General features: G+C 40.0%; 1 protein-coding gene across 5 annotated transcripts in view; it reads right to left on the bottom strand.

Annotated features, from left to right (window-relative positions):
* Window positions 1–27860, bottom strand: part of PLPPR1 (phospholipid phosphatase related 1) — a 404846-nt gene that overhangs the window by 63659 nt on the left and 313327 nt on the right. The window contains exon 1 of one of the 5 annotated variants that reach the window (XM_038552952.1): window positions 17561–17694. The exons of the other annotated variants lie outside the window; for them this stretch is intronic. The gene's annotated coding sequence lies outside the window, so the exon portion shown is untranslated. Of the gene's footprint in view, window positions 1–17560; window positions 17695–27860 lie in introns of those variants that run through there. 5 annotated transcript variants of the gene reach the window in all.

The following is a 27860-nucleotide window of genomic DNA, read 5'->3' as shown; positions in this document are numbered from 1 at the left end:
AATTAATTTGATTTCTAATTTTAATGGAGTAATTGCTCTTGAATTAAATATAAGTACAGAGGTTCTGACGGGCATGAGATGAACAGAATAAATAAATCAATTTGTGATTTTATCCCAAATCAGAAAAAAACAGATACTTTGTTTATTCCTTTAAGGCTTAACATGGATAAATGTATATATTACTTATACTCAAGCTTTTTGAAGGACAGAAAGTAGCTCATTGACTCTAGGAGTTGACATTGTTTGAGATGTTCACCCAGACCCTAATTGCCTTTCTTTGAGAATTACACACTTAATTTTTTTAAAGATTTCATTTATTTATTCATGAGAGACATAGACAAAGAGGTAAAGACATAGGCAGGCTCTCCCTGCTGGGAGCCTGATGTAGCACTTGATTCCAGGACCCCAGGATCACGACCTGAGCTAAAGGCAGATGCTTAACCACTGAGCCACTCAGGTGCCCCAAGAATTACATACTTATACCTACACTCATGCTTCTACTAATTCCCTGGCTGGAGATGACTTGACTGAGGATAAACAACTGGTCCAAGGTAGGCCCATTAGCTTTTCTCTTAGGAATTTGAAGTGACAGTTACAGATTTTGTGTGTCTTTGTTAGCCACTTGATCCCAAGACATAAAAGTCCTAGAGCTGCAGAGCTGCCTTGTGTGGCCATCTGAACCTGGGAAACCTGTAAAGGCTAATGGATAGATACACATAGAAAAGAATGAAGTGCAAAGTCAAGAGACCATAAGGCTTGGAGAGAATGAATAATTTTGGTTCTGATGGTTTTTTAGTTTGTTTTAATTTATGCTGAGGCTAGTCTATGACTTCTGAGTTTCATAGGATTCACTTTTGTCCTTATTAAAAATTTTGTTTTTGGCTTCACACAGAGCAATTGGTTTTCTGTTATATGACTCTGAAGAGTCACGGCCAAAATAACCTACCCTGTCCTGGAAGTAATAGAGCTTTTGCTCTAAAGCCACAAATATTTTTGGATTCAACTGTCTCAGTTCCTGATCTCTTTATAGGAATGGAGCACCACTGGGTAAGCTACAAGAATAAGAAGTGGGCTATTAGAATGCCAGTCTTTAGACACTAAAACCAAAGGCATTACTTTCCTCTTGTGGAGGAAGGGGAGAAAGTATCGAAGTGAGAAAAGCCTTTGATGTGCCATCCATTCCAGTCAAAAACACTGAAGAAAGTCTTAGGAAATATGAATGCTTAGATATTCAGAACAGTTAGCCCTACTCAAAAGAATGAAGACTTATGTCATTTCTGACAATTAAGACATAGGCAGCAGACTTGTTAACTGAAGGGAGTTTGGGTGGAAGTAGGGAAAGAAAATCTTATTGATCTGTGAGGATGAGGCCCTCTCAATTATTAAAGAGCCAACTGAAGAAACTACATGCTCTAATTTCAAAAGCAAATGTAATTTTCTTGCCATCTTCAAAATTTCCCTCATTAATAATCAACACAAGTTTTCAGTAAAAGAGATATGGATTTAATCAACAGGCATAGCTACCATATTTGCAAAATCTGGTGTCACAGTATATGCACGCGCCCAGCATCTGAGTCACCATCATTGTAGCCTTTTGCTTTCTCACTGAGCATTGACTTGGCCTGGGTTGACTCTCAGCCTAGATAATGGCTTTCTAATTTGTCCTAACAAATCATTTTGAGTCTTGTGCCTCATCTAAAGAAAAAAAGAGGACTTTGTTCTTACTTCCTTTGGCCTATCCATACCATAATAACATCCACATTAAAATCCTAATGTAGGGGATCCCTGGGTGGCTCAGGGGTTTCGTGGCTGCCTTTGGCCCAGGGCGCAATTCTGGAGTCCCGGGGTCGAGTTCTGCCTCGGGCTCCCGGCGGGAGACTGCTTCTCCCTCCTCCTGTGTCTCTGCCTCTCTGTCTATCATAAGTAAATAAATCTTTAAAAAAATAAAATAAAATCCTAATGTATGATGTTCCAAGTAAAGGTAACTTACTTTGGGACTTCAACAATCTAATCCACTTAATCTTAGGAAAATATGGTAGGATTAAAGCCCAATAAAAGAAATTTGTCCAGTCATTGCAGATCCTTTTATAGTAGGATTAAGTTCTATGGGGCTTCATGGTAGATTTGATTCTGTACTTTTATTTGGGGCTGGAGGCATGTAACACATTTTCCACATTAGGACTACTTTGCGATAGGATGCTAGGTATAGACATCAATATGAAGAATCCAGAAATGGATGGACAGTACAGATCAGAGCTCCTGAAATTGCTCTGGAAGTCCTCCTTGACTACCTCTGCAGTGTGATGTGATGGCTCCTGTGCAGATCTCACATGATTCCAACACTTAGGGGACTGCATGGCCATCCTCAATTTTCCTGTCTCCCACCACCAAGCTGTGAGGCCCTAAGAGAAAGGATCTTTCAAATGTGTAGCCCCAGTTTAGCACAGGTACATTATAAGTATTTAAAAGATATCAGTTGACTGGATGGATGAGATTCTATAGCTGGTTTTACTCACAGCAACCCTGCCATTTGTTCAAGGAATGTATCACCTGAAACTGCTTGGAATGGCTTATTAGTATATTGGTTAAAACCAAAGTTTTTGATACAAATCAGCATGCTTTGAACGGTGATGTCTGGTATGGAAGATGTTACTAAGTCCTTTGGAAAGAGGGGGAGAGGGAGGGAGATCTGTGGTCAAATAAAGCTGTAATTATTTTGCTCTAAAAATAAGGGATATTTTCATGGACCTTTTATTTCCATGGTTTTGAGAGGATAGCAGAGATATAATAAGTTGCTACTTAAATATGGAAATCATACTATAATCTCAAATAAAATCACACTGTTATCTTTTTAAATAAAAAAGGTTATTGAGAATTCCTGTTTGTTATTTAGAATCTGGATCTACTTGGGAAAGAAGGCACTGGAAAATGATTTTATGACTGACTCTAAATGAGAATGGAAACTAACACTGAATTTTCTGCATACCACATAAAACAAATATTAAAGATCCAACTGGAAAAAAAAAAACTAAGGAAAGTAGAGCTTCCTATGTTTGCTTTCAAATAATTTTAAGCCAAAGTACTTAAGATACCATTTTAATTTCCCTACCAGAAAGGAACACGATTCTTCTTTCTCCATATGTATCGCTAAGTTACTTGGGAATTAGGCAAATGAGAAGAAAAGGAAAAACATTCCTTTAAATCAACCAGTTAGTTTTTCTAATTAAAACAGGTAAATCTCAACATGACAAAAGACTTAGAGGTTCTCATTTTCCTTTAAAAATGACTGGGTAGGGATTTTCCTTGTCTCCCTTAAAATTACTGAATAAATTGCCTCCAAGAGTGCCTCTCCCCAAAACATTAGAGGATCTTGTACAAATGAACACAGACTTGAACCTTCACTCAAACTCCCGACGGCTGTCAGATCACAGGTGCTCAGGCCTGCACCTGCTTCATTCTGGCTGCATCTCAATGAAGTCACTTAGTCTAGTGAAAGCAATCAGGTGAGCATCTAGGTTCATCTAGCTTACCAGATGCTTCCCATCAGGGAGAACTGTTTTGCATTGATGGAAATGTTCTATATCTGTACTCCCAATATGTTAGCCACTTAGCAATATGTGGCTATCAAACCCTTGAGATATAACTACTGCAGCTGAAGAATGGAATTTAAAAATTTACATCATTTCATTTAAATTTAAATACTCCCACACGGCCAGTGGCTGCATATTGGATGGTGCATGACGGCTTTGCATGGGCAGGGTGGTACCATTAACCAAACATAAATTTCAACCTTTAAAAAGAGTTGCAAAATGCTCTAATACATAAGGGTATAAATAGAAAAATACATCATCAGAGTTTTTACTCACTAGAAATTAATCATTGCTAATATATGAGGTGTATTTATTCTTCTAGAGGTTTTCTTTCTCTCCAGGGATATAAGAATACACACTCATAGGTAGATTGAAAAATATATGAAGTAGAATCACAGTATACATGCTGTTCCACAGCTTGTGTTTCTCTTAACATGATTTGACCACTTCTCTATGTTGGTACACAGAGATCTTTATAGTTACTCAAGCCCAGCAGGTACCCTTTGCTAGCTAGTCTCATTTTTGTCATTTGTAATCAAGGAATTCTGATTAACGCAGGCATGTCCAGGGATCAGATTTTAGGTTAGCATGTTGGGGGTATCAAGGGCCCTATCTGAGAGTAAAGAAGTAGTTACAAACTCAAAAGAGGAGAGCTCTGCGTGGCAGGCAGAGGAAGTTAACATTTTATTATATACTCAAAAGGAAATACCAAGGGTTTTGAGCAGGAAGTGGCACTATCAGACCTGTTATTTAAGAGAGTGACTTTGGTAGTAATCTTAGATGGGAGCAGACCCTTGACAGAGAAATTGGTGGTTTCTAAGACAAATAGGATAACAGTCTAGAAGAGGCAATGAGGAGCAAGGACAACATCTACCCTGTCTTCAACTCCCAACAGCACAGGGGGTGTGGGAGATAAAGCATGGCCACCAGGAGGGCTCTAGGGAAGCCATATAATTAAGAAAGCAAGTTCACAGTAAGAAGAGGAAGGCACTGTTCAGACAAGGTTAAGAAGATAAGGGACTCTACTGATGACACACGTTTTTATCATTTTACAGTTCATAGGATAGCAACGTAGGGGGTGAGGAGGGTGGGAGATTGGATCAATTAGAGTTGTGTGGAGCTGTGTGGAGCATGAGAGACCACAGGGTGAGAGATGACCTGGAGTCCTTGTTTTGATTTGTGTTAATACAGACAAGGACAAAGGGAATGGCAAAATTAGCTCCATGGTTCTGGGTGGCAGGTTAATGGGCCTGTATTGAGGAGGGAGGAGGAGACACAGCTCTTTTATGTTGTGTTGTGAATTAACAAAATAGAAATCCTTTGGTGCTAATGTAGGAATATGACCTTTTAAAAATGTTTTTTTTTAAGATTTTATTTATTTATTCATGAGAGACACACACACACAAAGAGAGAGGCAGAGACACAGGCAGAGGGAGAAGCAGGCTCCATCCAGGGAGCCCGACGTGGGACTCCTTCCCAGGTCTCCAGGATCAGACCCTGGGCTGAAGGCGGCACTAAACTGAGCCCCCGCCCCACCCCGGGCTGCCCCCTAAAAATGTTTTTATGGTGAAATATTTTTCCTAAGTTGTGGCAGTTCAGCACTAGGTATCCCTAGGCATCATGGATTCCACTCTTACTACAATAAATATGTGCTGAATATCTACCATTATTCTATGCATGAAAAGAGGATGGAAAGAAAGAAAAGTAGTTATTTCCAGGAAACATTAAGTCCTCAAATGTACCTATGCCTGTTATCTAGCAGGTAATAAGAGTCCTGGCAGTTTCAGAACTTTTCTTCCTTTTTTAATTTCAGAAGGTGCATCTCCTACTCTCTTCCAGAGCAGAAAGGGCTAGTTGTCCACTTCTCCAAGCATTCCTATACTGGATATTTGTGGCTCAGAAATGCCTATACCACTTTATAATATATAAACTGTCAGAGAATGAGACAAATATAGGGCCAATACCTTCACTGTTCAAAATGCAGAAAACCATCCCTCACACCCAATCAAGCTTCTTTTTCCACTGTGTTTTTAAAGAAGTGAGAAAAAAATAGTAGTTTTAAGTCAACAAAACTAGAAATGACAAACACATGTCAAATGTGCCATGCTCCATAATTATGAGACAGCACTGGTAATTTTTGGGAGTCCCCTGTCAAACCCAGTTGGGTCTCCAATAATTTTCCACATGGTACTTCAGACAGTCATTATCAATTGATTAGAATGAGACTACTCTTGATGACATAAGGAATAATACCTTCTCAGGTATACGAAGTGGGTCCTGAAATTAGATACCATTAGGTTTTCAGGACATGCTTGAATGAATCCTATGTTCCCTCAAAGTACTCCACATTCCTAAGACAAGAAAACTTTGGTTCCAAACTATCCTCTTTAGAAGAGAGGCACTTTGGAAGCAATCTAGCATAGGCTATTGCCAGACATTTGCTCATTAATGGTTTATTTTGATCTTGGAGGAAGGCAGTAGCTTCAGTAAAAATGGTTACATCTTGCTTCAAGTAAGGCTTCAATTCTGTCAGTTAACAGTGTTCCTGTCTCAGGGAATTTGGCATGGTAATTGACACAATCATGGTGATTCTGCTAAATTCAGAGTATTGGGTGGAGCAAATATCCCTTCCCCCATCTCCTATTAGGTTAAGTTGTCCCCAAGTGCATTTTATTAAGAAGATATTATCATACCCCTTACCTCCCTGCAATCCTAAGACCACTTCTCATTTTGAGTCTTGGCCTAGGAGATACTTTTTTCACCTTGTCTTTGGAAAGAATACCCAACTATGTGGTCAACCACATAAGCTCAGAGCTTGGAGTTATTTGAACAGTTTCGTTTAGAGAAGCAGACACTGAACAGATACAGCATTTCTGTTCTTATTTTCTCTCTAAATTGAACTAAGATAAGAACAGGCATTAAGCTGCTTAGAGATCTGAATTAGAGGAACAATTATTCTAATACACATGATAGCAGAAAGGCTCTCAGAGCCCATAATCTCCTGATTCGTATGAAAAACTGTCACTCTCTGGATATCCATGCTTGACTGGAGGTTCTGCAAAGTAATCTAAGCCTTCTTTTCTCACTTTTATCCTTTTGGATTGATTTTGGTTTCTTTGAAAACAATTGTTCCATTTTGAAACTTTCTGAACATGGCACAATGCATAATCTGTATCATTTAGCACTCTAAATACTCTGCCATTATACTAGGGTTCTTATGACTGAGCATGCCTTGTCAATGGAAATTTATTCAATGAAATGTGAAATTACTTTAGAAGACACATTTAGAGCATTTGACTTAAGCCAGGCATATTGAGCTGAAAAGGTTCAGGGAGTAAGTTATAGTCTACTGAGTTAATAATCGTTCATCACAGGGTATCTTTTCATTCTTGACTGTCGCTTCTGCCTTTTGACCTCTCGAAACGGCCACCAGAGGGAAGGGAATCCAGTATGGGAAAGACCATTTCAACGGTGTCTTCAAATTTACATGTCATCTTTAATGTCACAACTGTCATAACTAGAGTCAGGTACTGATCCACACCCCATCAACTGACACTTTGCCTCACATCATTATTCTCTTATGGGCTCTACAGTAGGTACTGAAACCTGTTAGTATTGCTGTATGAGCTAATGCAGGCTGACTTCAACTCCTTTCTAGGCACAGGTTCCTCTGATTTCCATGTAGGAGGGTAAGAACTCTATTGCCTGGGAATTGGAAAAAATATTTTTAGCGGATATGTTTAAGAGGAGGTTATATTCACCCAACATGTTCAAAGCCTGAGAGGTATGAGAGATAGGATAGCAATAATGAGCCACTGTAATTCCTAAAAACATTCCAGTGAGTACCCTGAATCTAGATAACACATCATTCCACCTGGGAGATCATGAAAAATCAGTGCACAAGACTAAGAGCCTGGTATGTGGTTAGTGCTTCATGCATGCTTGTTCAGTAAATGGATGAAAGAGTAGAACTGCAAGATCCAGGCACCAGCCAGAGGGGAGCCAATATACAGACCACTGCACCTACGGCCCATGTTCTCTCAAGTGCTATATAACAAAGGCAATACTCTCAAGGGAACCATATAACAAAGCAATACTCTGTAAATTGCCATGTAGTAAATCTAAACCCCATTAGAAACTGAAAACACTTTTCCTCATAAATATCTCTTCAGTTTCACTTTCTTTCCTTATGATGGCTATAAAAATCTTCTTCTCAGACATTATAGGTGAAGGATGAGTTGATGTAAGTACCTAGTTAGGTTATCTAGAAGCCTGAAAGAGGAGGAGAAAAAGTGTTCAAGTTGCCTTTGTGTGACTTCTTCCCTGTGTTTTTCTCTTTTGTTAGAGTCTAAGAAAGGAAAGGTTGAGTTTGGTTGGATGTGAACTCCAGAACTCATGAAGGCAGAATTTAAAAGATCCTGAGGTTGAGCAGACATGGGTCTAATGCATGAAATCTGAAAAAGAAACCTAAAAAAGTCTGGATGGTTAAAATTCTCAAAAATGAAGTTCTAATGATTCAGAAAAGGAGGAGAAACAACTTGAAAGAAATTCTTTGGGTTGTTAGGGGGAGCTCTATGTTGAGACTAAATTTGGCAACTAGATATATAAAAGATGAAAGGGAAGAGAGCTGTGATCAACATAAGAGTAGATCTCTTATAGTGTGTTCACACGTCTACAATCCAAAGTAAATGGTGGCTAACAGAAATGCTACAATTAAATTTGATGAAACAAGATAGAATGCTAATATAATTTTGATGAAAGATACTGAGAAAGCAGAATTCTCAGTATTTATTGGATGTCTATCTTCCCTGTGTAGAGAAAAGATCTTTAGATTTATACAGTTAGAATGGCATTTATCCCAAGGGTAAGGAGTGATCGAAGAAAGAATGGAGATGCTTTAAATGAGTTTAAATTTGCTTTATTTATATTTTAAAATATTTTATTTATTTATCCATGAGAGACACAGAGAGAGAAAGAGGTAGAGACACAGGAAGAGAGAGAAGCAGTCTCCCTGTGGGGAGCCTGATGTGGGACTCGATCCCAGGACCTCAGGATCACGCCCTGGGCTGAAGGCAGACCTCAACCACTGAGCCATCCAGGCATCCCTTAAATATGCTTTATAAGAGAAATCACATCCAGGAAACCAAAAACTTGCAAATGAGAGTTTTAAGAAACTACTGAGAAGGGAAGGAGGAAGGCAGGAGATGGGCAAACATATTTCCCAATTTTAAAAAGGGAACTATACAGAATTAAAAACATTACTGATGATGATGGCTGAATTCCACATTTACTCAGGGCATGATTGCTGAATGGATGTTACAGGCCGGGCAACTTTCCTTGCTCTTAGAAGAGGAAGCACTGGGGATCCCTGGATGGCTCAGCGGCTTAGTGCCTGCCTTTGGTCCAAGGGCATGATCCTGGAGACCCGGGATCAAGTCCCACATCGGGCTCCCTGCATGGGGCCTGCTTCTCCCTCTGCCTCTCTCTCTCTCTCTCTCTCTGTGTGTGTGTGTCTCTCCTGAATAAATAAATAAAATCTTAAAAAAAAAAGAAGAAGAAGAGGAAGCACTGATTTCTGAGCCAGGAAGGGTTCACTAAACATGAATCAGTTCATTATATATTTCCTTTTTTTTTTAAATGGAGTACAAGATTGGCAGAGCAGGGAAATGGCTTATTTGTGGTCTATTTATATTGCAACCAGGAATCTGGCAAAAGGTGACCTAGAGAACCCAGTGGACAAGATAGAAATGTAGACTGAGTGACAGGTATACTGAATATTGGATAAACTCAATATGAGTTTATTAATGAGAAATTAATGAGGTGTGTGCATTTCTCAGTTTCATGCCAATGAATTAGAAGTCAGCTTTATCAAATCTCTGAATGATTTGAACTGTGAAGTGGTAACATATGTACTGAAAGAAAAAAATCAGAATCCGGAAAGTTCTCAATAGTCTGGAATGAAAGATTGAATTCAACTTAAAGAAATTTCATAGAGACAACAGACAGAAGCCCTAACAGGTGGGTTTTAAATATTCTATTGCTTATATATTGGCTGGTGGTGATTATAGGGGCATTAATAAAAAGGAACAAGACTTTGGGGAGAAGACTGTTCACTCTCAGGTGTCAATGAATTTGTCTTTCTTGGAAATGCTACTCCATTATTTTTCCTCTTTCTGAATCTCAAACTTCTTCGTCTTCACTGTTTCTGAGCATATCTTAAACATTTAAAATAAACAAAATAAAATGAAACACAAAACACAAATTAAAACCTTCCTTGGATTTTATTACTGCCTTGAGCCCACTCTTTCTTTCCTGCACTGCAAACTACTCAGAGGTTAACTTCATTTGTTCCCTCCATTCTCATTAAGTTATCAGTGACTTCCTAATTGAAAAATTTATTAAACATTTTTCAATCCTCAGCTAATGTGATGCCTCAGCAGCACTGATACCTGGTCTCATTTTTATTTTTGCATTTTTCTCTTCCCTTGGCTTCTTTTCTTTTGTGGTTATTTTCCTAGACTCAGAATTCCATCTTGTCTCAACTCTCTTCATGTACATACCCATTCTACTATCAGCTCTTTCTTCTCCCTGTCTGTGCTGGGTGGGGGAATCTCATGTCCTCTCAGGGTTTCAACTCCCTCTTGTATGTTGAAATCTTTATTTCTTATGTGAACACCTTTTTCTGAGCTCTAGACTTTACTTTCTACTGAACTTCTCCAATGGCTTCAGTCACCACCTATATACTTTGATTAGTCACAGATATATAATTCTAGCCTAGCCCTCTCTATTGAACTCCAGACCCTTATTTTTTTTAGACCCTTATTTCTAAATATGTAAAGAGCTTCCTCTAAATGCTTCTTAGGCACCTTATACTCAAGATTTCAGTCTTAATCATCATCCATCCTCTTCTCTGGAAACCTCCTCTTATAGTATTCTCTTCCCTGAAAATTTGCCCCTACCACCATTTAGTTATTTAAGCCAGAATTAAGCCAGAAAAAAGACTTGTCCCTGACTTTTCTGCTTTTTAAAATATTTTATTTATTTATTTATTTATTTATTTATTTATTTATTTATTTATTTATTTATTACCAACAGACAGAGAGAACGCACAGGGAGAGGGGCCAAGGGAGAGGGAGAGAGAGCATCCTAAGCAGACTCTGAGCTGAGTGCAGAGCCTGATGCAGGGCTTGATTCTATGACCCTGAGATCATGACCTAAGCTGAAATCAAGAGTCAGATACTTAACCCACTGAACCACCCAAATGTCCCCTTCCTACTCTCTGTTTCACATTCAGGCAGACTCCTCCACTAAAGAACTTTTTGCAAAACACAAATCTGTTGATTTCCTTTTTCAAAGGGGTCAAAATCCCAACTCCTAGCATGCTACCCAAGATCCTACTGAGGTGGAACTGACTCTTTTCCAGCTTTCCAACCTCATCTCATAGTTCTTCTCTAGAAGTGTCTAATGGACTAATCATACATTTCCTTTTTTTAAAAAAATTTAAATTCAATTAGCCAACATACAGTACATCATCAATTTCAGATATATTTTTCAATAATTTATCAGTTGTGGATAATACCCAGTGTTCATCATATTATGTGTCCTCCTTTATACCCATCACCTGATCCCTCCATTCCCTGATGCACCTCTTTCTTGCAACCCCCAGTTTGTTTCCCAGAGTTAAGAGTCTCTCATGGTTTGTCCCTCTCTCTAATCATACATTTCTAGTAAAAGTAAGATTACCTACATTTGTTTTGCTTTTTTGATAGCTTTGTGTCTATTACATGTTTTTCCTTTTGCTTCAGTTGTTCTTTCTTCCACTTTGCCAGAAGAATCTCCTTAAGGCATAATTCCTTTTTTCTCTACTAGCAGCACTTGAAACTTTCTCTTCTATATTCACATAAAGCCTCGTTTTCCTATTACAGTGCATAACACAGAGCAGTAATTACTTGTTTTGCATGACAATTTTCATCACTAAACTGTGAGCTCCACAAGGAAATGGCTAAATCTCTGTAGCCCCAGCACTTAGCATAGATCTTGGTACACAGGGAACACTTAAATCACATTTATTTAATAAATTAACTCAATGTGCATGAATACTGCAGTGTCACTTCCATAAAAGTTTGTTCTCCCCCCGGATCTATTAACAGTTCTAAAACTCACAGACAGGAATAGTTCTGCTTTTCTCTGGCCTGATTAGTCTACCTTTAGAATATTCTGCTCTGATATGATGCTGCTCTTAAATTGAGGCAGATATAAACTAAAAACACATTAAAGAAGGGCACTAAGGAATCTGACATCATGTCGAAGGAACAATGATTGAACTCATGGGAAATATTTATATGAAGTATCATAGATTGAAAAGAAAATTAACAGTACGTATTGCAATAGTAAGGGACAAAGCACAGATCACACCTTTTCTAATAAAGCACAACTATGGCAGATTAAACCTGATGACAGATTATTTGCTGTTTCTCTCATTGAGAGGTGGAGTCTAATTCTCCCTTTGAAGGTGGTTTGTGTGACCAAATGGCATGGGATGAAAGGGACACTGCGAAACTTCTAAAACTAGGTCGGAGGAAACCTTGAAGCTCCACTTTGGTCTCTGAGAATGTTTAATCTTGGGGTGCTCCTGCAGTTAATCCAGTCACCATGCTGTGAGAAGCCCAAGGCACGCAGGTGCTCTATTAAAGAGTGCCAGTGGAACTCCTGGCTGACAGCCAGCTTCAACTGTCTTCAATTAGTGAACCATTTTGAACACCCAACACAGCCTTCAGATAAATGCAGCCTCGGCCAACATCAAACTGCAGCCACATAAGACACCTAAGCCAGGACCAGACAGCCAGATCCTTTTCTAATTCCTGATCCACAAATTTGAGCACAAAGTAGAATTTCTTATAACCATAAAATTTGGAATTTTAAATGATTAAAATCGCATGGTTGGTTACACAGCAACGGATACCTAAAACAGCAACTACAAATGTTGACTGACTCAAGAGTGATTTGGTAACAATACACCACTGTGGCAAAACCAGAGCTGTGTCACCCAGATCTCTCCCTTCAAGAAAGGACTGCTGTCAAACTGCAAAGAACATAGCTAGCTGGCTGCCTCCAGCTGTTGCAACTTCAGAGCTCACCTCATATTCTGAGCTGTGGTCTTGCTCTTTTCAGGGCCAGCCTGAGCCAACAACGAAGCAAGACCATGCTAGCCAAGTCCATGCCAAAGTTCTTCTTGGACTGTCTCAGTCAACAGCTAAACAAGATGTGGTACAAATATGCCTAGCCATTTTTGTCCAACTGGGGATGCCTTAAATGATCAAACTTTGCATTAGAGCTCCCCAATGGCCAGCAGAGATCTCCTCAGACCTGTATCGCGGACCTCACCTGCTCAATACTGCCCGTTTCTTTTCACAGATGTTACCCCCCGATGAACTTTTTGTAGTCCTATTCCATCTGTGTCTGCTTCCCAGAGCATACAATGTATAAAACCATTCTGCATTATCTTAAGAAAATCACAATAGCAAAGAGCAACTCTTAAGACTTAATGGCAGAACAAGCCTAGCAACACAAATGTGGCTGCTGGTTCTCGGTGAGGTCATAGTTTGCCTTACTATTGCTTAAGGAACACATGGAGATGGCCTGGGTCATTGGCTACCTAGAGGACAAAATTAAGACTGCAAATTAAAAAAAAAGAGCAGGTTACACAGAGAGCAGCAGGAGTCTTGATTTTGCATCCAAAGTGGCAGAGCTCAATGGAATGAAGAGCATCTCATAAAGATCCAACTGGCCTTGTGAGACATATGCTGATTAAAAAACAAACAAACAAACAAAAAAACCTTAATCCAGGCTCACTAATTTCTCAACCTTGTCAGCAATCCTCATCTGACACTGTTTGCTTAAGACTATGTGAGCTGAACAGGAAGGTCTAAGGATTTTCAAGCATTTATGAAGGAGCCTCGAGACTGGATCTTCCTGGCAACATTCAGATCACATTATTACAGAAACTAAACTTGTTTCCTATTCCTTTAGTAAGTTCAAAGATGGCCATTTTTAAAGTGTATGTGTGGTAACTGAAAAGTCTGTATGTGTGTGTGAAAGAGAGAGAGAGAGAGAGAAACTAATAATTAGTACATCCTTTGAAAATAGGAATTTTATCTCCTACTGGCATTCTGTCCTAAGTCCTTGTCCCTTTGGTCTCACATTTATAGAATTTTGCCTCCTTTCTGAAAGTTGATATTATTCTTCCTGAGGAAGAGAAGAATGTCAGGAGAAGGGCATGATCTTTCTGTCCAAATATTTGAAGAATTAATAGGAATTAGATTTGTTAGAGCAAAAGTTGTTATAGCAGCCAAAGGGTAGAAATTGGCCTACTATTTGGAAGCGGAACAGAAAAAATTTTGCATGAACTCTTTGTCAGAACTGGTCAAAGGTGCAAGTGGGTTGCTCTGAGGGGTGATATGTTCTCTATTGCTAGGGGAAACCAAGCAATTACTTGATGGAGATGACATTAGATGGGATTCTAGTAAGTCTGGAACATTAAGGTTTTAAAGTCTCTTTATGTCAGCAATTCTATAAATACTGAAGAAACTGAAAGAGAAATATAAAGGCATTTTGAGGGACTTTTCCCATAAAATACAAATATAATGTAACAGGAATTATATTACCATAATCAAATGTTAGTTCTGGTTTTCATTTTGTCAGGTATAAAGCTCTGCTGATACCTTTAAAATTGTTTTTCTAATAAAGCCAGTGAAGCATGAAATAACTTCTAGCTGCTTTAGTAAAGACTAATAGGGGAAATTACTCTAATGAGAGCCTAATAAAGCAGACTAAGATGACCCTAGAAGCACATGCCCTTTGCAGACAAGGCTGGGGAATACTGTGCCTATTGGAAGAGAGGCAGTTAATGTTCTCATTTTTCTAAAGAAAGCTTTTGGGAAATTTATCAGTAGGGGGCATTGGTGTTCTATCAGCAGGAGAACTTGACTCTGGGAACAAGTGCATTTGGTAATTTGGGACACTTAAAAAGGATCAACAAATCAAAGCAGATAGGAAACTACTTTTCTTAGAAAAATCTACATAGAAATGTCATCTGTTCTAAATGAAACGTAAGGAAATAAAAGTACAGCATGTACGTATTTGGTTTTTCCAAGATAAATGAAAAATGCTGGAGGCCTGAAATAAAAATTTCTGGAGAGAAAAAAATATTGCAGCAGCTGCAGATTCAGCACTTCCAAATCCTGGCAAATGAGAGGAGAGCTGAATTTGCATCATGGTGAACCAGCATCCCTAATGCTTCCAGCTCCCATGTTGCTGTAATGAGAGTGAAATCAAACAGTTCTCTCTGTGTTAGAAACTTCTCTAATACAACAAATACTGGTCTGTTTTTCTCTCTTTCCTTCCACTGGTACAGGCAAAGAGGCACACATTCATGAAAGGAGTTGGGAGAAGAAAGGGAGAATATGTGGATCTGGAATGTAGAGTCTGTGAGATAAAGAGCTGCACTTCCTCACTCTGGAACACACACACACGCCCCATAATTTGTCATAGAGACAGAGATTATAATACCAATAAAAATAAATGCAAAATTTCCACATCTACCGTGACATAACTGCTAGGTGGTAGATAAAATTACTTATGAATGATTACATTATTTTTTAAAAACATTTTATCTATCCATTTGAGAGATAGGGAGCAGGACCAGGGAAAGCGGCAAGGGGAGAAGGAGACTCCCCTCTGAGCAAGGAACCCAATGCAGAGCTCCATCTGAGGACCCTGAGATCATGACCTGAGCCAAATGCCTTTGGATGCTGACTGAGTCACCAGGTGCCCAAATGATCACATTTTATAGAAAATATTGGTATCTCAGCTCTTTACCCTCTATCTATCCTCAAAGATACTTTTAGAGGTCTATTTAACAAGTTAGAATTCTGGGACTTACAATTTGAGACATTAAAGAACAACACAAGGAAGGATATATCAAAACACATATACCCGCATATTTCTAGGTGCCTCTGATTTGATTCAAGTCTATTTGATGCACAAGAAACGGGCCTGATTCCCAACCACCCTTAAGACTCATTCAGATTATTACCTTCAGTCACTTAACCTACACTGATAAAGTCCCTCTTAGGTAAGTGGCCAACATGGGTTAGGTACCCCTCTTAGGGAAACTAGCCTTGACCTCTGGGACCACTACTTAACTCCTGAAATATGAGCTTCTGGTTGGGTGATGTCTTTCTTAATGTAATAAACCCCGATATATCCTTCTCTTGGTGCAGCCTGCAATAACAGGAGGGAAAAGAGCACTATATTTACAACATTTGAATCAACAGCAAGCAAAGTTCACTTACAAAATAGAATACATTTGGATGTTTCTGTACAATAATATAGGCTTCATTAGTGTGGTGACGTAAATGAATCTTAACCTTCCTGGAGAATTCCCTGAGTAATAACTTAAGAAAATTTGACTTTTGTACTGACATTTTTAAACCAATTGAATGAATTTGGAAGACAAAAGTCAACAGAATTGTTTTAAAATAGCAAAAATGGTGGTTAGACCCAAATAATCACAAACATAATTAAATAAGATATCTTAAAAAACAATGGGGAGGAGAGAAGGGGAGGTACAGTGTTGGGCAAAATGGATGAAGAGGAGTGGGATGTACAGGCTTCCAGTTAAGGAATGAATTAAGTCATGGGACTACAAGGCAGAGCACAGGGGAAGACAGTCCATGATACTGTAATAATGATATATCATGACAGATGGCAGCTACACTTGTGGTGAGCAACATGATGTATAAACTTGTCCAATCACTATGTCGTACACCTGGAACCAATGTAACACATGTCAACTATACTTAAAAAAAAAAAAAAAAGAATTAAGGTTTCTTAGGCAAGTGTATTAGTTTCTTACTGCTGTTGGGATAAATTACTATAAACTTAGTGGCTTAAAACAAAAAACAAGAACAAAACAAACAGAGGTGCCTGGGTGGCTCAGTTGGGTCCTGGGATTGAGCCCCACATCGGGCTCCCTGCTCAGTGAGGAGTCTGCTTCTCCTTCTTCCCCCCACCTGCTTGCATGCTCTCTCTCTCAAATAAATAAATACAATCCTTTTAAAAAGTAACACAAACAGCAATGTGAAATTCTGTTGGGGGCAAGAAAAAAACAAAACTAAAAAAAAAAGTTTCAGTTGACAGCAGGAGACTTTAGGTTATAGATGGCTCCCAAGCAAACCACTGCCTCTTCCAACAAGGGTTCTTTATCGAAGTACTATTTTCTGTTCCCTTATTCCCTCCTCTTTTTCTCCTAATGCCCTTGACAGAGAAAGGATAGGATTTCAGGGTAGTGACTATGGGGAGGGACATAGGGAAAGCTGTCCTGAAGACAAGGCTCTGGCCTGGGAGCTGGATAGTTCAATTCCCTGCTCTGCTGCTAACCAGCCTGCAAACGTGAGCAAGTTACCTAGCTTCAACTAGTCTCAGTAAAGTGGGGGAAATAATTCCTAATACAACAGAAGAAAATATCAATGCATGAAGAATAATAGCCCCCTGCCAAGGAAAATTCCCATCATTGACAGCTAGGTCTCTTCCCCATCCCTCCTTTTTATTAGATAGATCCAGAATTAGGTAAACACTGACAGGCAGAGACTATAGCAGAATTTATAGGGAACATTCAGAACAGAGAGTGGCTGATTAAAAAAAAACAAAAACTCCTTGAAAAACATGCTTAAGAAGGGGGGGGGGGCATTTTGTGTTGCCTTGTTTTTGAATTGCCTTTGTATTTGGCGGTGTAATGGAGCTGGTAAATAGTACCCGGTTCACCTAGTAAGTGTTTTCAATCAGTTCAGAGAGGGAGAAGACTGTAAGGGAAATCAAGATGGGGCCTCATTACTTGTGAAGTAATGAGGTTAGAGAATGTGGCTTAGATGGATCTCCTAATACTGAGCCACAGAATTAAGTGGACTTACCTACTCGGTCATAAACAGTGCCAGAAAACCATAGTCCTTCCCCACATAGAAGGCAGGGGCTAAAACGCAGGCTTCCTAAGGTGTCTGACTCCCAACCAAGAAGAAAGGAGGAAGATGCTGAGGGCGCATGCCCAGTTCTCCCAAACCTGAGGATGATGAAAGTCATTTCACCCCAGGGGGTGGGGCAACCGAAGGGGTGGAGAAAGCCCAGGGTTTATACCCTCCCCCACCACTCTTCACATGAAAGGAAATACCAGGAGTGCGAAATGTGCTCCTGAGAGCATAAATCACCTCAATTCATTCTCGTTCCGCAGAATGAATTGAATTTTACAATAATGAAATGTGTAATAAGTAACAGGACTCTGCATCCCTATCCTGAATGCTTAAACAGACCACATTTCATCACCCTGATGAATACATCCCAGGTTTGTTCTGGAACGGCCTGAAATGAGACATGATATGTCTGGATTTCCTTTTCCTTTATTAAACCTTTTAGTGCATTTGATTTCCAGAGATGGTTGGATCGTTTCCAGGAGAGGGAGGAGAGAAGTATGTACGCATCTGTAATGATCTCTGACAGTGTGACACGGAGCACTGATTTTTACAACAGTAGCCAAAATTACAGTAATTAGAGAAAATATCCACATCTTTATAAACAGGGTGTTAACTGATTCAAAAGGAACTTAATGAGAACTTACAAGAGGAAGTGTGCTTTTGCCACCGAGTATTAAACATTAATTAAAGTCAGAAGGCAATAGTCAAATTGCCTCTCCACTTCAGTCACTTGGCAAGGCACAGAAATTGGAGAGGTTTCAGAATCTGCTGACTTTGCTGGCTGTGACCCTCCAATGGGTTCTCTAAATTTATGGCCAGTTTTGATGAGTTTTACTTCCTGTTAAAGATTTGTTAAGATCTTATTGCAGAAACCGAGAAATGAAAGCTTTCAAATGTACAGCATTTTAGAGTTAGGCATCTTATTTTTAAAAAGTATTTTTAAATACTTTTTATTATAAGAATAAGTACAAGAAGACATATATGAAATAGAGTATGATCCCAAACTATGAAATAAAACATGCTTAGAAAATATTGGAAGGATAGGGATCCCTGGATGGCTCAGCGGTTTAGCCCCTGCCATTGGCCCAGGGCGTGATCCTGGAGTCTTGGGATCGAGTCCCACATCAGGCTCCCCGCATGGAGCCTGCTTCTCCCTCTGCCTGTGTCTCTGCCTCTCTCTCTCTCTTTGTGTCTCTCATGAATAAATAAATAAAATCTTAAAAAAAATACTGGAAGGACACACATCAAATTATTAGCAGTGGAGTTCTTTGAATGATTGAATAATGGATTTTTTTCTTCTTTTCTGGATTTTTATATGCGTTGCTTTATGAATGGAAAAAAGGGAGTTTTAACTTCTAAAGGTCTGCTTATTCTCAGGGAAGAGTGAATCAGTGCCCCCCAGATGGACTGTAGGGCACTTATAGTACCTGGAAAATAATCAGTACAGGTAACATTTAAATCTTACACTGCACTTCTTTTGGCTGAATAAGTGCAAATACATTTTATCTTCATTTCAATATAAAATTACACTTAAGAACTAGTGTATAATTGTGGCTTTGATCCGATAACAAGAAGACAAATCTCTGGAAGCAGACCTAATCATTTTTCATTCTGAATTAAGAACCGGCTGATTCTGACAGGGCAGGTCACGGAAATGGCCAATTTGGTCATCTGACTCTCCTTGGGGGCTGCAGCTCAAAACATTTTATATTGATTCCTAGGTAAATAATACAGTGATTTGGCGGGGGGAGGGGGACGAAGCATTCTTCATTTGCTGCTTCTAGCTCATGTATTTTGTATTTCTCTCCTGAAAACTTTAACTTCCTATTGTTTCTCCTCAGTCAACTAACTCTCTCCAATAATGGTTTTGCCTACATTCCCCAGTGGGCTGGGCACTCTTGGCTGAGCACGTGTGTGTACATGCTTTCATACAGCTCAGTGCAAAGTGCCCTGAAAACACTAGGTATTCTCCTTGAGTTTGCTGAATTGACCTGAGTTGAAAGCAAAAGCAGGGACAAAATTGAAAACCTAGAAACTTCCACTGTTTAAAGAACTTTGGGCTCTCTTGTTTTCATTAGGTCAAATGAAGAATGCACAGCGTTTTTGTTTTTGTTTTTGTTTTAAACCCAAAATGAAATTATGTGCAGCCTGGGCTGCTGAACCACATATTGTTCTGAAACCTTTGAGGGAAAATGCTACAGGAAAGTAACAGCTCAGACTGTAGCGTAATACACAGATTTACTGATGGTCTTCCTCATGCTTGCCTTTGCACTGGTTCCTGGGGGGATGCGTTGAAGAGTAAGGCACATTACATTTAATGAGCTCACAGTCTAGCAGGGGAGACAGTGCTGTACACAAATAATTATAATGCAGAGGGTCAAGGGCAATTATAGATGCATTTACATGATACAGTAGTAGCCCAGGGGAGGGTATGTGGTCAGGAAAGGTCTCACAGAGCTGATAAAACCTCCACCATACTGTAAAGCTTTTCAGGGACAAATCATTAGTTTTGAAGTTGGGCTGAGGCAAATGTAATACCTACACTTTGATAAAAATTTTAAGACAAATGTAGCAGGTAAAAATCTTGCTATAAGTAATGTATTTTTTTTAAAAGCCTTTTTATTTTTAAAGTCAATTTCTAGTGGTGTTTGAGCCACCATCACACTGGCTCCCAAGAAGTTTATTCTGTCGTAATTATTGGGACTTCCCTACAGGATCCTAACAGTACATTAAAGAGGCACTTGGGCGTTGGTCTATACCTGGTAGTCCCGAAGCCCTCAGTATCCAGCTCACATACTTCTGGTTCCAGGGGTTCTGTTGCTTCTGTGCCACAGTCAGGGCACAGGCATCTTTGCTGGGGCTCAAAGCACCAGGATGCAAGTCCCAGCCTTCTTTTGTGTCCCATATGGTTGTCACCTTTGAGGTCTTGCCACCTTATAGAAGTTCTGCTACCCAGAAGGACATATGTCTCATTAATTGAAAAGCCCACCCATTTTGTTCCCCTTCTTTAGTCTTGGGGAATAAGCCTCCTCTGTCTCCCTCCTGGTCCTCAGGGACACCTCCGTTATTCCCCTGTCTCCAAGGCTCCTAGTATAATTGCTTTGAGAAGTATAAGCTCTCATAAAGGACAAGAAAAGTCAGTAAATTTAAGTTACTTCTGCTGTTGTCCTGGACCTATATTCCTGTGATTAAAAAGCACACTGGATCACTTGCTTGGTGTTGACATGGAATAGGGGATGTGTGGGAAGGAGGGAATAAACACCGACACATGGAAACAAATTAATATGTCAATATATCGTTCCACCACATAGGCAATGTTTTGCCAGGAAGTTCACCTTTAGAAAAAGCTACTGTGACATCAGCCCAGAGTACAAGCAGTTGAGCCATCAGGTCAGCAAGAGAGGTCATAAAAGATAAAAAGGAGCCATGCCATGAGCTCTTTGGTCTTGGAGAAAGAGCACTGACTAAACTATTTGTCAGGAGACAAAGGGTCAGGTCCTCCTCTCACTAAACATACTGAGTGACAAGTAATTTTATCTCTGAGTCTCAGTTTCTCCAGCTGCAAAATAAATGGTATTGATGGGTCGATTCTAAGGGTCCTTCAAGCACCAATATTTGTATCTAATTTGGCATAACAGGAGTGGACCTATCATTTTTACAAAAGCATCTTAATAATCACCAAACCATTGGCTCTAGTATTTAATGCTTTAAGTCATAGTGTTTAGCTAGACAAGTGCAGGGACCACAGGGGAGTAATGCTAAGTGGGGAGGATACAAACCCTACAAAGCCAAGCGCAGCACACAAGATGGGTATGACAGATGGTTGTGTCAGAGCATCCCACTCACATGGACTGCTGTGGGTCCCTCGTGATTGCTCAATCCCAGTTCTCTGCATCGCATGCTTCTTCTTCATGTCTGCTGCATGGACACATTTTGCAAGTGGAATGAGAAGTTCTAGAGATTTGGGAGTGTGTGGGTGAGTCCCTGTGTGGTAGTGGTCTGGCTCCTGTTCTGGTTGAGCTGTGTGAGACCAGAATGAGCCAATGGGCCCCGCACAGCGAGGTGAGGCATGGCCCTCCTTAGCTCTGTCTGTGGTGCTATCTTCCAGAGGCTGCAGTGTGAGCAGTGACAATACATCCTTCCACAAATGGCCCGTAAGAAATGTTAAAGATGGCGTGTGCTCTAAAAAGGAATTGACTTAATGATTCATTTCAATTAAGAAGGAATTGCTGGTAAAATTCACTTCTGCAATGACAGATTCTTAAATAGGCATAAATGCAGGTCCAACATGCTAACACAGTCTTTTATATCCACCAATCTTCTCCACAGCATCTATAATCACACACCCTGGACCATCTACAGACACTTGGAAAGAGCTCACCATGCATTCTCTCCCCCAAGTAAAGCCGCCACCAGGATGCCCTCCCTCAGAGACTCAATGACAGAGGCCTGAACACTAGTAACTTTGGGTTCCGTGAGAGGGAAACAATAATTTAGTCACCCAAATGAAAGCTTTTAATTACATTCCCATCGTGAACTGAAAGGAATGCTCAAAATTCAACATGGATTGTATCTTTCTGGATATGGTCCTGGAATCCTCACGGTTTTTTCTAGCAGAACATTTTACACCATTGTTAGTGTATAACCACAAACAGCAGCAAAGACATTTACCACCTGACTTGTAAAGAAAGTTCTTTTTGCAGAATGTTTCCATTTTATTCGGCTTCTCACACTGTCAATTGTCAGAGGTTCACGCACATTGGCATTCCTCACATCTGCTCTTCTAGGGAGGTGAGAGGCTTTGTTATTCCATCTTTATCAGGTGGGCAAGATATGGGCCCAGATATTCAGACCCAGCCATGGATTCCAGCACATTAATAGGCAACAGAAGAGGAATTTGGACAGGGGTTTCATCTTGAACATAACTTATTGAAAAGTTTTAAAGATACAATCTAAGAAATGACAGGTTTGTTTGTTTTTTTTCTATAATGATGAACTACAGGTTTGGTTATATATAATTAGATGTTACAAGTATAGGTTTCACATACATTTTCATATGTCATTTTCTTTAAATTGATGGACTTTAACTAACTAGGCATTTCATTTTATACTGGAATTGTCATGTCATCATTTCCCAGAGGACCTCAAATTATCTCAAACTACAGCATAATTTTCCCAATCAATGTCTTCATTGCATTTCCTACTACTGTCAGGTAGTAGGTCAGGTGGAAAATACTCTGTAGCCTCCATTCGCTGACCCACTACTTGGGATGGACATCCAAAGCCCTAAAGTCCTGGTGCTTTACTTAGAATTTAACTGTTGTAGGGCTTTGTGGGCTGCAAGCAAATGACTATCAGAAGCCTAGCTCTCTGCAGAACTGAATTGAAACGCTCCTGCTCTGGGCTATCTGTAGAACAAGCCAAATCATATATAACTGCCCAAATTCTAAGGGACATATACTGGGGAAATGGCTCCTTACATTTGTGCCATCCTACCTATATATTATGAATCACAGGCAAAGGAATAAATTTAATTCACACCCTTCAGAGGTTTCCCCTGGGTTTAAGGGGGCAGGTATGAGGTACATGGACACTGAGTTGGGGGGGTTGTTTTGGTGTATTTTGTTATAGCTAAAGGCCATATTCTTTCCAGAGCTGAAAGAAATCCACATATTGCCCTATCAGGTGAAGAGCAAGTACGTACTTTTGCCCAAGTTGGCTTTTTTAATATATATTTTATTTTAATTTTTTTAATAATAAATTTATTTTTTTATTGGTGTTCAATTTGCCAACATACAGAATAACACCCAGTGCTCATAATGTATATTTTTAAATTGGAGTTCGATTTGCCAACATATAGTATAACACCCAGTGCTCATCCTGTCAAGTTCCCCCCTCAGTGCCCATCACCCAGTCACCCCATAACCCCACCCACTTCCCCTTGTTTGTTTCCCAGAGTTAGGTTTCATGTTTTGTCACCCTCTCTAATTTTTCTCACTCATTTTCTCTCCTTTCCCCTATAATCCCTTTCACTATTTTTTATATTCCCCATGAGTGAAACCATATTGGCTTTTTAAGACAAACACTCTTCCTGTTTGTTCTATTCCAGACCACAGAGTTTGAATTTTAGCAAAACCAATGCTCCTGTGTATTGGTGCCCCAGGAACTCCCCCTTAGGGCACACCAACCTGGGGGCAGAGCCGAAATACTTTATAACGGGACTGTCCTACATACCGCTAGCTTGCCGTCTTTCTCAAGTGCTACTTCGATCCCCAATCCCCGCATCACTGCAGGGCTGCCCCAGCTGCTAATTTCTCTGGGGACTTGGTGTCACAGCCTGAAGTCACTCACTGCACTTTGGCTAAAGAAACAGCTTCACGGTAGCCATGGATGCTTTTGTTTTAGGTGTTGATGCTAATTTCCTAGGCACTCTCTATACTACTGTGATAGCCAAGGAGCTTCACATTATGCAAGGGCTTCCCCCATCTTTCCTATTTTCTGTATTTTCCTCTTTCATTTATTGGTGGGGGGAAAAAGGAAAGGTTTTATATTCACCTTTTATAAATAGTATTGAGTATATTTCTTGATAAATAGGTTCTCAATAAATATAGTCATTGATTGATCTTCTCCTAGGGGCTTCATTTTTGGAGACAAAAAGCACAGGCTTTGGAATGAAGCACATGCCAGTTTGAATCCATGTTTTGTTTCTTTTAGGTGATGGGACTTTGGGCAAGCTACTTTACTTCTCTGAGCTTCCATTTCTTCATCTTTATTTTATTTTTTTTAAAGATTTTTTTATTCATTGAGAGAGAAAAAGAGAGAAAGCGAGCACGAGCAGGGGTGGGGTGGGGACAAAGGGAGAGGGAGAAGCAGGCTCCCTGCTGAGCAGGGTGCCTGACATGGGGCTCCATCCCAGGACCCTGGGATCAGGCCCTGAGCCAAAGGCAGACTCTTATCCAACTGAGCCATCCAGACACCCCCATTTCCTCATCTTTAAAGTTAAATGACAATACTTACCTCACAGAAGGGTGTAGGAAGACATGAGTGTATATGACTTCCATGGTGTACAGTAGGTGCTCAGAAACAGTAAGCCCCTTTCCTTTGCACTTGAAGAATAGAGTGCTATACTACTTGCAGTGAGAACAGGCTGGCACTAAAGTCCTCATGTTGAGAGAGGTTCTGATGGAATGACTGGGGCTGACTGGGAAACCTGTCTAAGAAGCAGTGGGCTGTCCCCAAACCTGGCCCTATTCTAGGGTAGGATCTGCTCTGTGGGTCTTGGTTCACCATACCTGTCTACTGATTGTACCTGGACACCTGTCCAGGAGTTTTCCAGCAATGCCAGGTAAATCGGTAGAACAAGGTCGGGGGTGGTAATGTTTAAATAATGGAAACTACCAATTACAGGAAGTAGGTTGTCAGAATTGGTGACAGCCCATTAGCACCCATTCCCCCTTCTTCTGAGATCATATTCTTAACTTATTCTGAGAAGGTTTTGGCTCTATAATTTGAAGGAGATTGACCCCATTCATAGTGCAGAGTTGTGCCTTGATCAGCTAAAGTGAATCACACATCCAACCCTCTGTCTTCAATGATTGATCCAGGGATGGGCATATGACTCAAAGAGAGCCAAATAAAATATTTGCTAGGGCTTAAGAGAGAAAGGAGTTGATTCGTTCTTTTGTGGGGCTACCACAAAAAAAAAATCTCTTTTCTTTTTGATGGTGCAATGTGGAATCTGGCTCATAGTGTTAATCTGGGGATGAAGCTGGCATTAAGAGAGGCAGTTGAAAGGTGGAGAGGAAAAAGTCTTTGATGAACGTCTTTGAACTTCTAGATCAAGCTGTACCTGAAGCCAGTAATATATCAGAGCTTTTTAGTTATGTGAACCAATCAGTTCAAAGTCTGTTTTGTAGAACTTCAAATGAGAGACCCTACCTACTTGGGGAAAAGAAAATCCTGTGAATCTAATTACTTTCAAAGATAAATTACTTTCTATTTAGTTAGAAAACAATTATAATAAATTTATGTTCTAAAATGTTTAATTATGTAATGACAGCTGGACTGAGGTAAGTCTTTGATGTTTTCCTTTGCTGCTTTACTGTCACTTTATTGCTCCAAGTGTAATATGGATATTGTTATGAACTGAAGTTTTTCATCTTTCTCAAATTCGTATGTTGAAATCCTAACCCTCAGTATAATGGTGTTAGAGGAGGTAAGGCTTTTGGGAGGTGAACAGGTCATGAGCCTGGAAGCCTGACAAAGGATCAGTGCCTTGAGAAGGAGACCCCAGAGAGCTCTTGCTCCTTCTGCCATGTGAGGACAAGGGAGAAATCAGGCCATCTATGAACAAGAAGTGGTCCCCCACCAGAGACTGAATTTGCCAGTGCCTTGATCCTGAACTTTCCAGACCCCAAAAGTGTGAGAAATGTTTGTTGCCTAAGTTGCCAAAGCTGTGGTACATTTTGTTGTAGCAGCCTGAACACATATACAGTTAAATAATACTCTAGTATGTCAAGTAGTAGAAAAAAGATGAGTTGTAGTCAGAGAAATGTAGGTTCAAATTCAGATATTAGCACTTATTAACTGTGTAACATTTGGCCAAAAGAACCTCAATTTTCTCACCTGAAAAATGAGTTTAATAATAACTCCCTTTTAGGGGATCCCTGGGTGGCACAGCGGTTTGGCACCTGCCTTTGGCCCAGGGCGCGATCCTGGAGACCCGGGATCGAATCCCATGTTGGGCTCCCGGTGCATGGAGCCTGCTTCTCCCTCTGCCTGTGTCTCTGCCTCTCTCTCTCTCTGTGACTATCATAAATAAATAAAAATTTAAAAAAAATAACTCCCTTTTAAATTTGAGGTGATGAAGAGCAATACATTTAAATCACTGTATCCATTTATTTCATTTTATATTTTTAAAAGATTTTATTTATTTTCTTGACAGAGAGAGAGAGCACAAGCAGAGGGAGCAGCCGGCAGAAAGAAGCAGGCTTCCCACTGAGCAGAGAACCTAACATGGGGCTTGATCCAGGACCCTGGGATTATGACCAGAGCTGAAGGCAGATGCCTAACCAATGGAGCCACCCAAGCACCCCCTCACTGTATCCATTTAAATGGCTTTTTTTTTTTTTTTTTTTTTTTTACATAAAAGTGATTAGGAGATCCTTCAGAAGTGCCATCTAGAAGAGTGGTTCTTCATTGGGAGTGACTTTGCCCCCCACCAGACATTTGGCCACATCTGGACACATTTTTGGTTGTCACAACTGGAGGGAATGTACCCCTTTAGTGGGCAGAGACCAGGGATGCTTCTAAGTATATTACAATTCACAGTGTAACCCTCACAACAAAGAATCATCCACTCCAAAATGTCACTGGTGCTGCAGTTAAGAGGACACATCTATTGATGTCAGTGGAGCGCTCAAATTGGGCCTGGTACTGCATGATTTCTGCAAAACACCATAGGGAAATGAGGGAGGCAAAACTGCAGATCAGTGAGCACACAAGATGGCACCAAGAGGAAAATCCGAGATTTCCTGCTTCGTGGCACCAAATGGCTAAAATAAATACAGGGAACCAGACCTGGGGCAGAGTTGCTAAGAGTAACCCAACTGGGAACCCCAACCATCCAGCGATGTGATGTCCAGGAGCCCCACTCATCCACAGGGAGAGGTAAGGACCAGGACAAGGGTCAGGCATGAACAGCAAAGCTTCCTGGCAGTAATGCTGATGATGTGGCTTCTCTTCCCCTTTTACCACAGGGGGAGAAGCTGGGTGAAGGTGAGTGTTCACTACATGACCGGTTTAATAACCACCCTTTTCTCTTCCTGCTGCTGACTTCATCAGCTTCCCTAAAGGACACAGAGATGTGTGGGAATTTGTGTGTTATGAGTATATCTGGTGGCAGCTTTAATTATCGCTACTCATTACCCTTCCCTCTGCTCATTCTAAATTGTCTTTGTGGCTTTTGCTTAGCAACTTATGTTAAGGCATTTCAGCAATTCTTTTTTCTGTTGGTGAGATCTTTAAAATGGTCTTTTTATTATCCTTGCTTTAATAGTTTTAGTCTGCTACCTGCTGAGATTGCTGCAGTCTTAATCATTACATTTTAAAAGACAGCTGTTAGAAGTGTCTTAAACTGCAAAAGTAACATCATAACAGTGGAACTAAAAATGAAATAAACTGTCTTAACTTCCCATGCTTTGCCAATAATAAATAATTATAACGATAAATGATAGGTAACATTTAA

The sequence above is a fragment of the Canis lupus genome, chromosome 11, assembly GCF_011100685.1.
Source record: "Canis lupus familiaris isolate Mischka breed German Shepherd chromosome 11, alternate assembly UU_Cfam_GSD_1.0, whole genome shotgun sequence".
Lineage (NCBI taxonomy): Eukaryota > Metazoa > Chordata > Mammalia > Carnivora > Canidae > Canis > Canis lupus.
The sequence above is the reverse complement of the archived record's forward strand: the minus strand, read 5'-3'. Positions and strand labels throughout refer to the sequence as shown.